General features: G+C 50.9%; 1 protein-coding gene and 1 non-coding gene across 11 annotated transcripts in view; both read left to right on the plus strand.

Annotated features, from left to right (window-relative positions):
* LOC119387910 (lysine-specific demethylase 6A) overlaps nt 1-14721 on the plus strand; it is a 218751-nt gene that overhangs the window by 145614 nt on the left and 58416 nt on the right. The window lies entirely within an intron of this gene.
* Nucleotides 14506-14578, plus strand: Trnav-aac (transfer RNA valine (anticodon AAC)). The gene has a single exon. It is a non-coding gene; the product is annotated as a tRNA-Val (tRNA).

Consider the following 14721-nt stretch of genomic DNA (forward strand, 5'->3'; position numbering starts at 1 on the left):
TATTGTCATAAAATTGTCATATGCATTATTGTCTGTTAGTTCTCATTAATATTGTGTCAAACAAAGAAAAGACGAGCCCCCAAAAGCCATCGTCTTTCCTCTATTATATGCTTAGTGGGATAGGGGAGTTTGACACCGGCCGTGTTGCTCACCGCTCGTCGCGGGCTCCGCGCATCCTTGTTGCGGAAAGGAAAGCAAGCAAGCAAGCAATCATTGCCTGGTTGCGAGTCCGCGTTGCTCGCTCGTTGCGCGAGCAACAAAACGCGTCCACGTCCTGCTAGTCGGGAGATTTTGTTGACGTGGTGCCAGCTCTCGGAGGGCACTGCTGCCGTTGACGCGACTGACGCTTCCTCGTTGGGTGTCGGTCGGTCGGTCGGGCACGCATCCCATTTCCGAGCCGCGTGCAAGCCAGGATAGAGAAGACCGCCAGCTACTTTTTTCCTCACGTTGAAGCGGGCACGCTTCAGCGTGAGGCACGTCGATTATCTCTCCCTCACTCTGCTTGCTCACCGGGAAAAAAAGACAAGTTGCGCGGGGGTGCGGTGCAACTCGGCTTGCGTCGAAGGAGGTTGTGCCCGGATAGCTGCTGAGCTTCAATCAAACCAAGGCTCGCGGCAAGGCCGCCGCGTCGCGGTAACGGGCCGCTTTCTTTCTGTGCCGCGCCGAATGGGTTTTCATTGCATTAGTTTTGTTTCTCTTGGCGATACGGAAGACGTGGCTGCTCTGGCGGCGAAGTCGAATGGATGGGGCCGCGATGTGGCGGTGGGACCGTGTGACGTTTGCGGGAAGTATTTTGCGCGCGTAACGCGGTTTAACGGGTCACAAGGTAAGTGCCTCTGGCGCTCGCAGCTCTGCCGTTCGATTGCGGTCGTGACGCGAAAGCGACGAGAGCCTATAGTGTGTTGCTTGTTTCCTTTCGTGAGAATCGCTGAGGACAATGTATATATACCTCTATATATGAAGAATCGTTCTCGAAAGGGACAGCTTTTAATTGGATTAGGTACGTTCGGTTGTCCTTAGGTTAACGGAAGGACACTTGGGAGGAGTCGGCGTACTTGTCCTAAAAATTGTGGAGAGAGTTCGCCGAAGTACTTCATATATTCACTTATACTTAAGTTGGCATCTACGTAAGACTATATCGAAGCTTGCAGCGGCATTGTTTACGAAAGAAAAAAACAAAAGACAGCGTTAACGATTGCCAGATCATGTTTAGCCCGTTTGTCGGCTTTCCCGCGAGGCCATGACCCGAGAGTAGGCTTGCGTAATTTCATATTCCACTGGGCTCTGAATACAGAAACGTATCAATTCTTCTAATATCCGATTATATCTTATGCTGCCAGTCGTATACATAGGCTATAGCTTTCGGTGCGAACTTTCAAGGCCATTTAGTAAGACATATTGCCCCGCAGCGACCTATTTATTTTAGTTCACTATACAGGTCGTAGACATGTCTCAGAAATCTGCGTAACTCCGAACGCTATACCTGGCCTGCTGCTCACGAATTATATAACCTCCTCTGTCCAATACTTAATCATCCGCATCCGCAATTCTTCCGATCGTAAACTTCATCGTCCCCTGAAAAACAAAAACAAACCACCCTCTTGCTCAAACAACGCCGGTTATCTTTACGGCGTACTTAGGCGACCTTTCTTCGTAATCTAACTTTCACTACCTTGCGTCGGTCGCACAATGGCGAATATCTCTCGCGATCTCTCGCTTTTCAGAGTAAAGAGTTGCTTCTGCAGTCGGCCGAAGCCATTCACTTTGCGGTTTCCGCGCCGCTGCCCGCACTGGGCCAAGGACGAAGCTGTTGTCCTTATCTGGCTTCGGCGTCAAAGGCGGAGCGGAAAGAGAACGAAACTAATCGATTTCTCCCACTGGAGGAATTCCTTTCCTTACGTTTTGTTTATCTTTCGTTTCCTTTATCCCCCCTCTTCTCATTAATTAGATTTTCCCCCCCCCCATCAATGCACCAAAGGGCGGTTGAACGGAATGAGCGTTTGCCGGTTTCGCGGCCTTTGCCAGATTCGTTATTGCCGGGCGTTGTGCCATTAACGCCGCTCAAATTAAGTAGCAGTGCGCGGAATTCCTCATTTCGAGTAATACTGGGGTATACGGGCACGACAGACTTATTGATAACAAGGACGTTACGGCCCCTTGCTCTAAATTAAGGGCCAGCTTTCGAGGGCCGAGTTCACAAAACTTCTCTTTCTTCAAAACTTCCGCAGAATAGGCACTGGAAGGGGCACTACTTTTCAACAGCACTTACACTGGGGCACTGACACAGGAATATCACGCGACTTTTGTTATACACGTGGGAGGTCAACAAATAGAGAGGGAGATAGTGGGGCCTCTTGAGATGTAGTACGGGGCGGGGGACACGTGTGTCAGCATTACGCCTACTGCGTTGTCTAAAGAAAAAGAAAATGGATTATCTGTGCGAACAGAGACCACATGTGTAAGGGGGCGGCAAAGATAGGCGGCGGTAAATTTTGAGACATTTGTCAGCGACTCGGCACTGCGTGTGCCTAATCAAGCGCGTAGTTCAGTGAAAGTCTAGCAATTGTCCTGTCCCGTTCTCTGTAGTCTCTGGTGCGTGTTCGCTAGTATTATGTATTCGCTAAACCCGTACCGACTATATACCCAACTAAATGCATTAGCGAATTAAGGATTCACTGTAGGAATGCTTTGTTTTGGTTCCGCAAGTTATACGCTGGACCTTACGAGCAGTCACGCATCGGCCCACTGTCGCCCCGCCACGGTGGTCTAGTGGTTATGGCGCTCGACTGCTGACCCGAAGGTCGCGGGATCAAATCCCGGCCGCGGCGGCTGCATTTTCGATGGGGGCGAAAATGTTTGAGGCCCGTGTACTTGGATTTAGGTGCACGTTAAAGAACCCCAGGTGGTCGAAATTTCCGGAGCCCTCCACTACGGCGTCTCTCATAATCATATCGTGGTTTTGGGACGTTAAACCCCAGAAAAAAAAAAAAAAATTGGCCCACTGTATCCCAGCAAAAAAAGAAAAAAAAAAAGGGGGGGGGGTGATTGTCCACCCCCTGCTGCGTTGCCGGAGGAGGGCGCCTCTGAGTGACGGACGCAGTGGCGGCGCCAGCGGCGCACCGGGCGAAAGTGGGGTGTGTACGCCTCCGCCGACTTTACCGCCGAGGCTGCCGTTGCGTCACTAGCTCGCCCTCTCGGCGGCTGCTTGACCTGCTTTGCGGTGTGACCTTGGATGGGGCAGAGGGGCGGCGGCCTTCGCCGCCGCCGACCGGAGCGCGGCTGCCGCGTGTTTTCCTAGTGAAAGCTAGTTGGGGGAGGGAGGGGGTGGAGAAGAGCCAACAACTCCTCGTTCAGCATTGCGCGTGTTCGTAGTATGCATGCAATGTTTAACTCCCACGGGCATTCCTTATTTACATATTTTTAGCCGTCATAGCCCCGTTCTTTATCTCTTTCTTGGTACTTCAACTTCGCATGAACACTGAGTGTTCGAAGGAACTATAAAGCTCGCTTGCCCCTTATATAAAAAAAAAAGTGTTTATTGCTGCCGTGTTAACGTCGAAGAGGAATTTGATCGAAGGGCCCTTTTTTGTTGACACCGTAACGCGGAGGTTTTGGGTTCTGTTCCTACCGGTTGTAAACATAGTGTTCTGTACACATTCATTTCCTTTTGTCTCATAATTATACCTCTGGATTAAGAAATAAACATAACGTCATCTGTGCGTTTATTGACTTCCGTATGTGTTGCATTCGTATGAATATTGTCGTATTGAATATACGAAAAAGGATATATATGGGCATGGGGTTGTACGTAGAAAGTGTTCGACCATTTCTTATGCGCGTGAATGTGAACGGTGATAATTCAGCGGTAGAGCCGACAACCACGCTCTTCCACCCTTCGTCAACAATCGTTTGTTGGTTCACTGGACTGGCGGGAGGAACGGCGTTGTTCAGTACGCGGTTGCGTATGACTGTCATCTCGCGTTAACCGGTAGACGTGTGCAGTGGCAACCCGCAAGTGGTATAACCGGACATGCATGTCGCACATCCTTATTAGGACGCCACGATTCGTTGTGCTTTTCACGCAACCCTCCTCGTCTAATTCTCCTGCTACGTGGACCGTCACGCTCAAACTGTTTCGAACCCCTCAGCACACGCGCAAGAACAAATCGCTTATAGAGTTTATTGTCTTGCATTTATTTTGCACTCGTTATAGAACAGAAACAAGAAGAATATACAGTCGAACCCGCACATATAGCGAACCCACATATAACGAGTTACCGGGTAAATCGAACAGTTGTAATATACCCTTGAGTATAGTTTCGATATATAAGATATTTTATACATCTAACTACCTATATACAGAATTCTTTTGTGATCCCCTTCAGATTCGATATACCGGGGTTCGACTCTGCGATAGTAAACACTACCGCCAACCAGTCACGTGGTCGAACTAAGGTATACACACACGCGGTGTCGGGAGAGCGCTAGAATAAGAAGGACGACAACTAGATGAAAAAATAACGCTATAGATACCTTGAAAATCGTCCCATCTTTTTTTTTTTCCTCACTCAAATTCATGTGGCGTTGAGCCATGATCCTACGTGTTCTATAGAAAGAGCTACTCATACCAATAACCACAATACCACTCACTCCTGCGGCGACGTTATTGGTATTGTTGTAGTTCACTTCCCCTCCTGAGGTGACGCGATGGCTGTCTTAAAGTACACTGTGCTCACCTGCGCGCTGCCTGTATTTGTACACGAAGCTCGTGTATGGGACGCTCTCGTGATCGCGGTATGGTTTAAACGGGCGCTGCGTGTGTTTCCGGTGGCCTTCGTTCGGCGGGCGTCACGGCGCTGGCGCTCGTGGTTATAGGCGAGGCACCTCTGACGCTGCGTGAAGTGGCTTCGCAATGCGACGCGCGGTCGAGCACGAAGCGAGCAGTCGATCGTTCTTCGTCAAGCGCGCCGTATGCGCGGCTTGTTCGAAGCGGGAAGGGAGGGTGCGGTCTTGGCAGCCTTCATCTCCGGCATCCGCCGAAAGCTCTCAAAGGAAAAAGAGAAAATGCCGCCGCGGCATCGCGCCTTTGCGGCCGTTGCCCAACGTTCCTACGGAAAGGGGTCGTCTATCCCTCCTCTTATAACTACGGGTGCTGCACTTTCTCGCCCGGTTTTCTGCGGTGACGCATCGGCTGGCTCGGTACCCGACTTTGTTCTTATCCTTATTCCTGTGGGGAGCGCGCCTACGTAAGCTTGTCGCTTTGTTAATATCAGCCGAACGAGTAGACAATAAGCCAGAAGAAACGGGAGCCAAGGGAGCACTGAATTTGGTCAAGCCCTTGAATAGCATTTTCCTGTTTGCTGAGTGTATAAATATAAATGCAACTCACAGTTGTCGCGTAATACACATTTGGAAGTTCACTTAGGCACGCCCATTTCCTCCACCAGGCCTGCCGTTTCTCTCTTTTTTTTTTCGTGTGTCATCAGTAGTCACCTATTATCAATTTAAGCTATGAAATTCGCCGCTTGACACTTTATGAAGGCGCCTATAACGTGCAAGGGCCCGATCGTTTGCTGCTGTTCGCCCAAGCCGTAGTTATACTGGATAATTAGTTATACCGAGTAATTCGTTATACTCGATGCGCCGAGGTTCGTCGCTGCTACTGTTTAGCGCCCTACCAAACGCACCTCAGGCTTATAAAGTCTGCGCAGGAACCACCGGCACTCATGCCCACTCACACTCTGCACCACACACCTCATGTCACTGACGTCCGCTCGTGCACATTGACGCGCGCTCGTAGTCGCGGCCACTTCAAGGTCACCGTCACCTTCACGCGGCTCCCGCTCAGCTGACTCAGTTCTATCTTCACGCGGCTCCCGCTCAGCTGACTCAGTTCTATTTCCACGTCCGCTCAAACTCACCGGCGCTCGCTTTACGCGCACTCAAGTCCGCTCTCGCCGTCGTCACTTCCTAATTTCTCACGCCTATGAAATGAATGTTCGGAAAAAAAGAGTACGTGTTCATGCGTACACTCGACACCAGAAGTTTTACGGGACGTTGGCTCCACAACAAAGCGAATTTCTGCTCTATTAGTACGTAATGCTTCTATATCTAGCTGGTTACTGTATAGGTTGCAATGCGAACTAGATGCTGGAACACTTATTTGGCGGTTATGCTCCTAGACAAAGCGAGAACATAGCTTTCTCGAACACAACGCGTCCCGCAAACTTTTGCGGTTCTGCCGACCAGTGCTCATATTGGTGAACACACAGCATCGTCCATGCCTAACTCGTGCACAACTGGCTCTTTGCTCTCTCTCTCTCTCTCTCTCACATTAGTCCTACTCCGTCTTAACCGGGTTGTAAGGTACTTTCCCGGACTTTCTCAAGCTCGGAAGCAGTGTGCAGCAACCCCTTGTCGCCCTCTGCCCGTTCTCACCGCGCTGCAAGGTTTTGCTCCCGTACCACGTGCCGTTACGCACGGGTCACGTACACACGCTCGCCCTGGCGCGCGCACTCACAAAGGGCGGGTTCGGCCTCCTCCTCCTCCTCCTCGGTCGTGTAGTACGTGCTCCCGTTCCGGCACGAGATGGTATCGAGCGGCACAGAGGCAGCGACGGGAGACGACCGCGTCTCGGCTTAACGCTATGGCCACGGCAGCAGTGGCGGCCGCGCTGCAGGTTGCCCCATGGTATTGTTCTGTCCGCCGCGACCATATCGAGGTCATATTACGCTCCGACGCTTCCTCCCGTGTACCCTGTGTACGTGTCTCGCTCGTGCAAAAAAAAAAAAAAAAAGCGTTCTGCTTCTGTGAGCGCGAGGTCGCCGGATCGATTCCCGGTCGGATTTCGTATACGGTGTCGAAATGCGAGAAAGCCCCGTGTTCTTAAATATTTAGGTGCGATGCTCTCGACGGTCAGGTTTATAATCTCGGGGCCTGCACTATATACGGCGTCTTTCTTGACTAAGCTTTGCAAATTCTGTACAGGGTCGTACGGAAAAATATGGCTCGAATGCACCGGATCTTTCTGTGGCCGGATTTAATGCAGACTCATACGCAGCGTTGTCCTCTGCATAGCCGCGGTTGAAGTTGTTTCGCTACCTGCTTGCACCGAGAAGCCGCACGAACCGTATACAGGGGAGGGAGCGGTTTGCGCTGCTGCGTAAGTGGAGGTGGTTAATACAATACTGTATATAACTTATCATGTTTTGAACGGTGTTTTGTATGCCGTTAGCGTTTACGCACGTATCTGCCAGGCAATACGCGGAAAACCACATTACAGCGTGGAGTGCCTCCGGCCAGCCATGTTGTGGTTTAGTTTTCCGGGATGCGAGCCCGAATTACGACACCGGGAAGACCCACTTTTCTATGATACTGTCTTCAGGATCGGCCTGCCGACTAAAGTTGGCCTGTACGGCTATTTATACTAAGAGCATGGTCATTAGTTCGGCGGTGCGCATTCGCTATGAAGGGCTCGTTCGGCGACAAACTGATGCCACGCCGATCACAAATGGGTCACCTGCTTCAGTGATTCTTTTTGCCTCGGTTATTAATCTTAGCCATTTGTTATGGCTTCCGGCAACCGCAGACAGCGCGCGAAAATTTGGCGTGCACTTAAAATGTCGACAATGAATTGCAAGGTGGACCCCTCTGCCATGTCCAACTTTGTGATGCCACCTCAGCCTACCATTCGAACGTGCACTGCTCTGTTTGGCCCACATATCTTCTACCGCACCGTATAACGCCAAAGGCATTTCATACGTCACTCCCACATGACGACTGACGTTTTCGTTGTCTTTAAACGACGCGGGCCATTGCTTTGTGGAGACAAGTGACTCAAAAAAGAATCGATGACGCATGCAGCAGTTATGTGATTGTTTCATTATTATCTGGGGAGCTGCTTTGCTTGAACTCGACGTTCTCTGTGTAAAATAGCGTCGATTTTCCGGAATAAATTTTGTTGGACGTGGCGCCTCGTGTGTATGAATGTGTATCTCCCTTACGTGCGCCTTCGTCTACGCGCCTTTCACGTCAGAATAATAGTGGATATTTATGCAGCATCTGTTTGATAGCATAGCAGTTCCGTTGAACAAGAAGAAAGAAAGACGCACCTGCTACGTATATTTCTACCATGGCAGGCATTTTGATCAACATGTTTGTATGCTGAGTTTCGATGGGAGTCCGCCGCGGTGGTATAGTGGTTATACGGTGTTCGGCTGCTGACTCGAAGGTCGTGGGTTCGATCCCCGCCGCGGCGGTCGCATTGCGATAGTTCCGAAAAGCAGACGCCCGTGTAATGTGCGATGTCAGTGCTCGTCCGAGAACACTAGATGGTCGAAATTTCCGGAGCCCTCCACTACGGCGTGCCTCATAATCATATCGTGGTTTTTGCACGTAAAATCCCGCAATTCTTATTTGATCTCGATGGGAGGCGGAAGAGTATACAGGCAGGGCGAGACGCTGCCTCAAGGAAAAGTTTGAGCGAAGCGCGGTGACCACGAGTGTATGCGTGGGGTTCATTCCTGCTGGCGCCCAGTCGTGAATCACGCGCTTCTTGCGTTCGTTCCTGCTCCGGTTGTACAGTGGCGACCCGGTCAAATGCTGCTCGACGACCTCGTCGGCCCGTTGTTTCGTGGCGCGGCGCGCGCACCTGCTGGCCTAGCGGACAGGCGTGTAGTTTCGTATGGGAAATTAGACTGTCTGTCGCTGGGATTGTTAAATTGCCGTGGGGAACGATGGTTAACCGGCACGCGCATTTGCGTTCTTATTGCGTTATATTTAGTACGCTCCGTCTTCATTTCTATATTTCTAAGCACTCTTCTGAACAGACCATGGCAATTGCATTGCCGCATTGTGAATAGGTGGTGCCCAAATCGTGTCAACAGTGTCATATCCTATGCCGTAAACAGCAATGATTGTGTGCATGTGCTCTGTTTCTATCTGCATCTCTTCCTCTCTTATCTTTGTAGTTGTAGGGAGTCTGAATAATAACCCCGGCGAGCCGTCGAATATACATACGACACGACAAATAGACCTTCTTCTAGCTTTTGGGAGCAGTCCAGTCATTTTTCACCTAATTTCATTCTGCGCCGCTCGAACGCAGCAGATGCAATGTGTTCCATGTAGCGGCATCCGATTACAGAGCCGGAATCACGTATGGGTGCATATTTGCAAGCGCGGTTATCTCGTCATGCGGAAGGGAGTTGGCGACTCGGAAATGCGCGTTTGCAGTTCGCAACGATGGGCTGCGGACGCAGCGGCCGGCTGCGTCGCCCATACAACGACGTGATCGCCCCTCGTTCGTCGTCGTCCGTGGGAAACGCGATGAGTATCCCTCTTCGCTGCGCTCCCCCGTATTCTTGGCGGGCCCCCTCCACACGACGTTGAAAGAAGTCGACGATGCTGCAGGGAGGAAACGATTGCCGCCCTCCACCCCCTCTTTTCCACGTCCTCCTGTAGTCGTCCGGGGGCCGTCTGCCGGAACGCGTTTGATGTATTTCTCCAACTCCCCCCACCCTTCCATCATTCACCCTCGTCGTCCTTCCGCTATCGTCGGTTCTTCTTGTGATGGCGGCGCGCCGCCTGCTCTCGTTTCCGCCACAGCTCGCCGAGAGCGAGAGCGTTGCGTATGGCTCCGAATGGCTTCTCGCTGCCGAAGCACCGTTGAGGCATTGGCGTTTTAACCGCTGCTACATGTAGCACCGTCAAGATACGTGGAACACTGTGTGTACATGCAGGTCCTAAATACATGTTTACTAGCGAAAAAGACGTGGACGAGAAGAAGGACCACAGGACAACGCTTCTCGTCCACGTCTTTTTCGTTAGTAAACATGTCATATTATTCAAGATACCAACTAGCCCAACTTTCCGTCCTAAGTACAGCCAGACACCGAATGAGTGCACGCAACTTGGAAGAAACTGACGTCCTCCGGTGCAGATGCCTTCTAACCCTTACAAAAATGTATTCAAAATGGTTTTAGAGAGTCTATAGACTGTCTATAAACCCATTTTTGTAAGGGAAGTACGTGTAGAATGTGCAACAAGAGTCATCATTATGTATCGAGAATGCCGTGGATACAGGTTGGCGAGGCATAACTGACAGCGTGGGGTTCTGGCGCTCTATTGATATCTCTAGCTGGTTATGTTATGTAACCATTTATGGACTGTGTGTCAAAAGCTTCATTGCTGTTTCTCCGTGTAATGTCCCCCAAAGCAATGGCATACATATAATTTTCGTTGTTGGAAGAGGCGCTGCAAGGTGTCGCCGCGGCCGCGACAACTGATTTCGCCGTCAGAAGCGCTGTCAACGCGTGTAGCGCCTAAAAAGAAGAGAGAGTGCAATCACCGGATCGGCGTGATTTATACTGCGCACTTATTCTCGGTTCGCAGTATCATATCATACCGACAATGACAATGCCGGACAATGGATAAACTTATAAGTGGACGCAAATCTGCTGCTGGGACAATGTGACCGCGAACGGCATCATCAACACACAGCATAGCTTTCATCGCGCGCTAACAACGGTTCGCTTCGCTTCGTTTTCTTTTTCTTTTTTTGTTTTTGTGATAAACTGTTCACAGCGCTTCCAACGGCCAAAGCAGTTGTTGCATTCGCGGTGATAACCAACGATCGAAAATGCAAGGTAGGCGCATCAGTGGGGCTGCGCATGCTCAGAGGTGCCCCGTTTCCAACTGTAGATGTCGCTCGTGTAATTCGGAGCACGACGCTCTGTCGTTATAGATATGAGAGTTGACCACTGTACTATCTCGTTTTCTATCTCTATGTATTTCCTCCTTCGTTCTTTCTTGCTGGCTTTCTTTATTGTTTGATAGCAGGGGTTTCGCCTCTCCTATGAATGGCAGCTGTTATCGTACACCGCTCTTTCCTCTCGTTTCATTTCTTTGCGATTGTTATTTTGCGTCAGCGCGGAAGGACGCGCTCGCTGACGCATAAAGAGGGTCCGTATAATTTTATTTTCTGGCACTGCTTCGCTTGAGGTAACTATAGTATTGTAAAGGCGTTTATTGACGGCGGGATTGACGGCGACGATGCACAACGACGACAGTCACGACGGAGCGCAGACTCTCACGAGCACGAGGGCCGTGCTCTCTGAGAAGAGGCGAAGAGGGCGACCCACTAGAAGGCGCTTGAGAGGACGGCCCATTACAGCGTTCCAATGCTTCCCGGGTACGAAAAAGGAGCCGCCTGACGACCTAACAGCTGGTCACTATGAGCGGGTCATGGTATAGGGCTTGAGGCGCTCCACGTTGACAACGGCGTAGGGAGCCTACTCCGTTCAAATCCCGTCGAAACATGTGGGCACATACAAACCCCAATGCCCTGAAAAGGGACAAATAGTTGAGGTAAAACTCGCTCAGTAAATCAAGAAAACGTGCCGCGCCCTGTCGTCGCTGTTTACAAAACCTCGAGAGGATGGCCCATTACAGCGTTCCAATGCTTCTCTACAGTATGTTTGTTTGACGGCGTGACTAATTTGCTTTGTGACGTTACAGACACTTGAAGACTTGTTTGAAGCAGGAGCAGCGTATAGGTCTCTGTCGCACACAGAGAGAGAGAGAGAGGAAATAAGCCTTTCTTTTCGAAGCAATGTTTTGTCATCCGCGCCATAGTCGCTCCCAAGCTCTCTTTGCGGTGGCGCTGGTGCAGCGTCGTTTTCTCGTTCTCTGTATGTATGTTGAGGCTGTTGATTATGATCTTCATCAGCGTCCACTTTGAAACGAGGTGGCGACCAGTGGACACCTAGACTGTGCGTTGCGGTCATCTATTGCTCCATCCATTGCAAACATCCTGGCTGCTGGATTTTTTTTCTTTTTTTTTTTTTTTCGTACGAGGCGCTGTTTTTGTAGTGCGCTGTTGTCTACGCCTATACCGATGTCTGTTACACCACCTCTTCCCTGCTTTCTTGTTCGTTTGTTTGTTTGTTTGTTTTCACCAATATTCTAAACGTATGTTACTCGAACCGCTAACCACTTAGTTCTTCCATCCACCTAGAAATAGAAACACTGGCGCCACTATAGCCGCGCGCCTTGCACGGCGGGAAGCCGCATTCCCCGAGCGAAGGAAATTACCGTTTCGCGGCGAGCATAATTATGCCTCTCCCGCTGCGTATATATATACCGTTGGTAGATGCGCCGCGTTTCTCGGTAGCCCTTCTCCTCAGTTCCTGAAACTTGTCATCGTGACGCGGATGCCCTGACCGGACCCGTGCGTGATCTACGCTTCGTCCTCAATGGCCGCTCGGCGCCGCCGCTGAATCAGACTACGTTTGAGTCCTCTTGCCTCGAGGCTGCGTCACCGCGTTGGCCGCGCCGTGCGTGAGCGCGCTCGCTCCTCGACATCACCACCGCTTCCTGCCATTCGGCGGAGACGATGTGAATGGCCGCCGCGGCTCCCTTGACCACCATGCCGAAACCGGCACCCCGCTCTTTTTCGCGCTCGCTCACTTTGCCCGCGGTTACTGTAGCATGCGGTGACCCCGCACTTGCCGTGGCCATTGGCCGAGATGAGGGCCGCCGTGACCGCGGCGTTGCATTTCGCGCGAGGTTGCCACGCGTGTTCCCCGAATCAAGTGCAATCGCACTGTACAGCCGTCCGCCTCTGGGGCGGGCGTTTCAGCCTTCCGGTGATGCTGGCAGCTGCGCGAACTGGACCTTTCTGGTGCTGTAAAACGGTGTACTATGAAAAGCTCTCGTAATCGTTATTGAATCACGCGGGCGGCGTGTAGCTGCAGTGCTTCGCGTCGCTTGATGGCGCCAAAATCTGAGGATGTATTGTGGGCACTGTCAAATTCCGCCACCTTGATGTTTTCATCCAATCAGGGAAACGCCGTAATTGGTAGAGGGGTTTATACTTTCCTGTTAGGGAGCTTTTGAGTAGGCTATGCAAAGCTCTGCGTTACTGCTTTGCGTTAGCGCTCGTCGCCACTGCGCATGCGTCGTACGCTATCGTTTTGGCACGTTAAATGACGAAAATAGCGTATGGTACCCAACGAATGCTAACACTACGAAACCTGTTCTAAAGCTGTCTATTAGACAGTTTTAGAATAGCGTACGCAGGATTCGCGTTCGTTGGGTACGATATAGGCTATTTTCGCAACTTAACGTGGCTACCCAAGAGGATAGCGTATTACGCATGTGCAGTGGCGACGAGCGCTAACGCAAAGCTTAACGTACCCTAAAGTGTCTGTCGCATTTAAGTTTCTCTTCTCCAGCAGCACAGTTGATGGGGCGCTCACTTCGCGTGACGTATGTTTACGGTTCGCGTGCCGGACTTTCCACGCGTCGTGCCGCGCGGTATCAAAGACAGCCGCCGACGCGCACGGCGCGAGTTTCCGCGAGCGAGAGGGCTTCTTGCTCAGCGGTACGAAATGAGCGAAGCGAGCCTCCTTGTCGACGACGCTCGCATTAGAACGGCGACCTTCCTCATACGAAGCAGGAGAGAGAAGGATGAATCTCCCCCCTCCGCTCGCCCTTGGCGGAATGTCTATTTTCTGCCGGCGCGTAGCGTGCGTATGCTACGCCGATCTCCGGCGGCCTCGCGTAGCCGAGCGTATGACGTCACCTTCTCGACGGAAACCCATTGACGAGTAGTGAGTGTGCCGTATAGAAATACCTCCCCTCTAGCGGGAAAAAACAACGTCGTTCTGGCAAGTTGCCCCCGCTCACTATTAAAGCTCCGGGATTGAATGGTATACGCGTGCTACGTGTGGTCTAGACGCATTGCACCGAATCCGTATACATGGGATTCGATGACCTGAGCGCTTTATAAACGCATGCGAACGTCTACGTCCCTGGAGGTTATAAAGGGAAACAAAAGAAAAGAACGATACATTGAATAGAGGTCTCGATTTTGATTTATTTGGCCGCTTATTAGCGGGGTTCAGCGCGAATTTTCTCGAAATCTGCGCCCGAACGGCGGCGTTGATACATTGTTGATGTCGCGCATTTTGACGAACTTTCGCTGGCCTTTGATTGCTTTCGAACGTAGAATACGACGCTTGTTTATCGATGAACCAGTCGCGAGCAGACGCTGTGCAAAAATGACGAAGTCACTGCGAGAAGCTGTGTGTGCGTAAATGTCGAGGTGCACGTCACCAACCGTTCCATCGTATATGCTAATGAAACGAATGAAGTTTTCCACAACAAATGAAAAGCAAAAAAAAGAAAGAAAAAAAGAAAGAAGGTTGTCATATCCACCACTTTTTTATAGCACTGCATAATTTATTTGCTGTCCTCCGACAAATATAGATCTGATTACCAGCGCAGTTCCATTCAGGTTTTGAGAGCTTACCAATCTTTACGGCGGCTGGCGGTCGACGTGGTCTCCTCCCCCCCCCCCCCCCTTCTTCCCTCCCGCCCTCCTCCTTTCCCCATTGAGGCCAGGTACTATCAGCTGTGTAATCAGGGCACCGCTCGCCGTCTTGTTTATCTATTTTGGAGCTTCGCCAGGGTTGTGCACAACTGTAGCCGCCCCTTCTGCCAGGTGTTCTTGTGGTGTAGTGGTTATCACATCCGCCTAACACGCGGAAGGTCCCAGGTTCGATCCCTGGCAAGAACAGGTTTTTTTTTTTCGTTCTTTTTTTTTTTTTTTAATAGCGGATGAAATTGTATTCAGTGACAGAAAAGCGAGCAGGATAACCACTTCGGTTATTTTTTTTTTTCTTCTTTCATTCATACAACGAGACGCTTCATATACTTGGC

This window comes from Rhipicephalus sanguineus, chromosome 3 (genome assembly GCF_013339695.2).
Source record: "Rhipicephalus sanguineus isolate Rsan-2018 chromosome 3, BIME_Rsan_1.4, whole genome shotgun sequence".
NCBI lineage: Eukaryota > Metazoa > Arthropoda > Arachnida > Ixodida > Ixodidae > Rhipicephalus > Rhipicephalus sanguineus.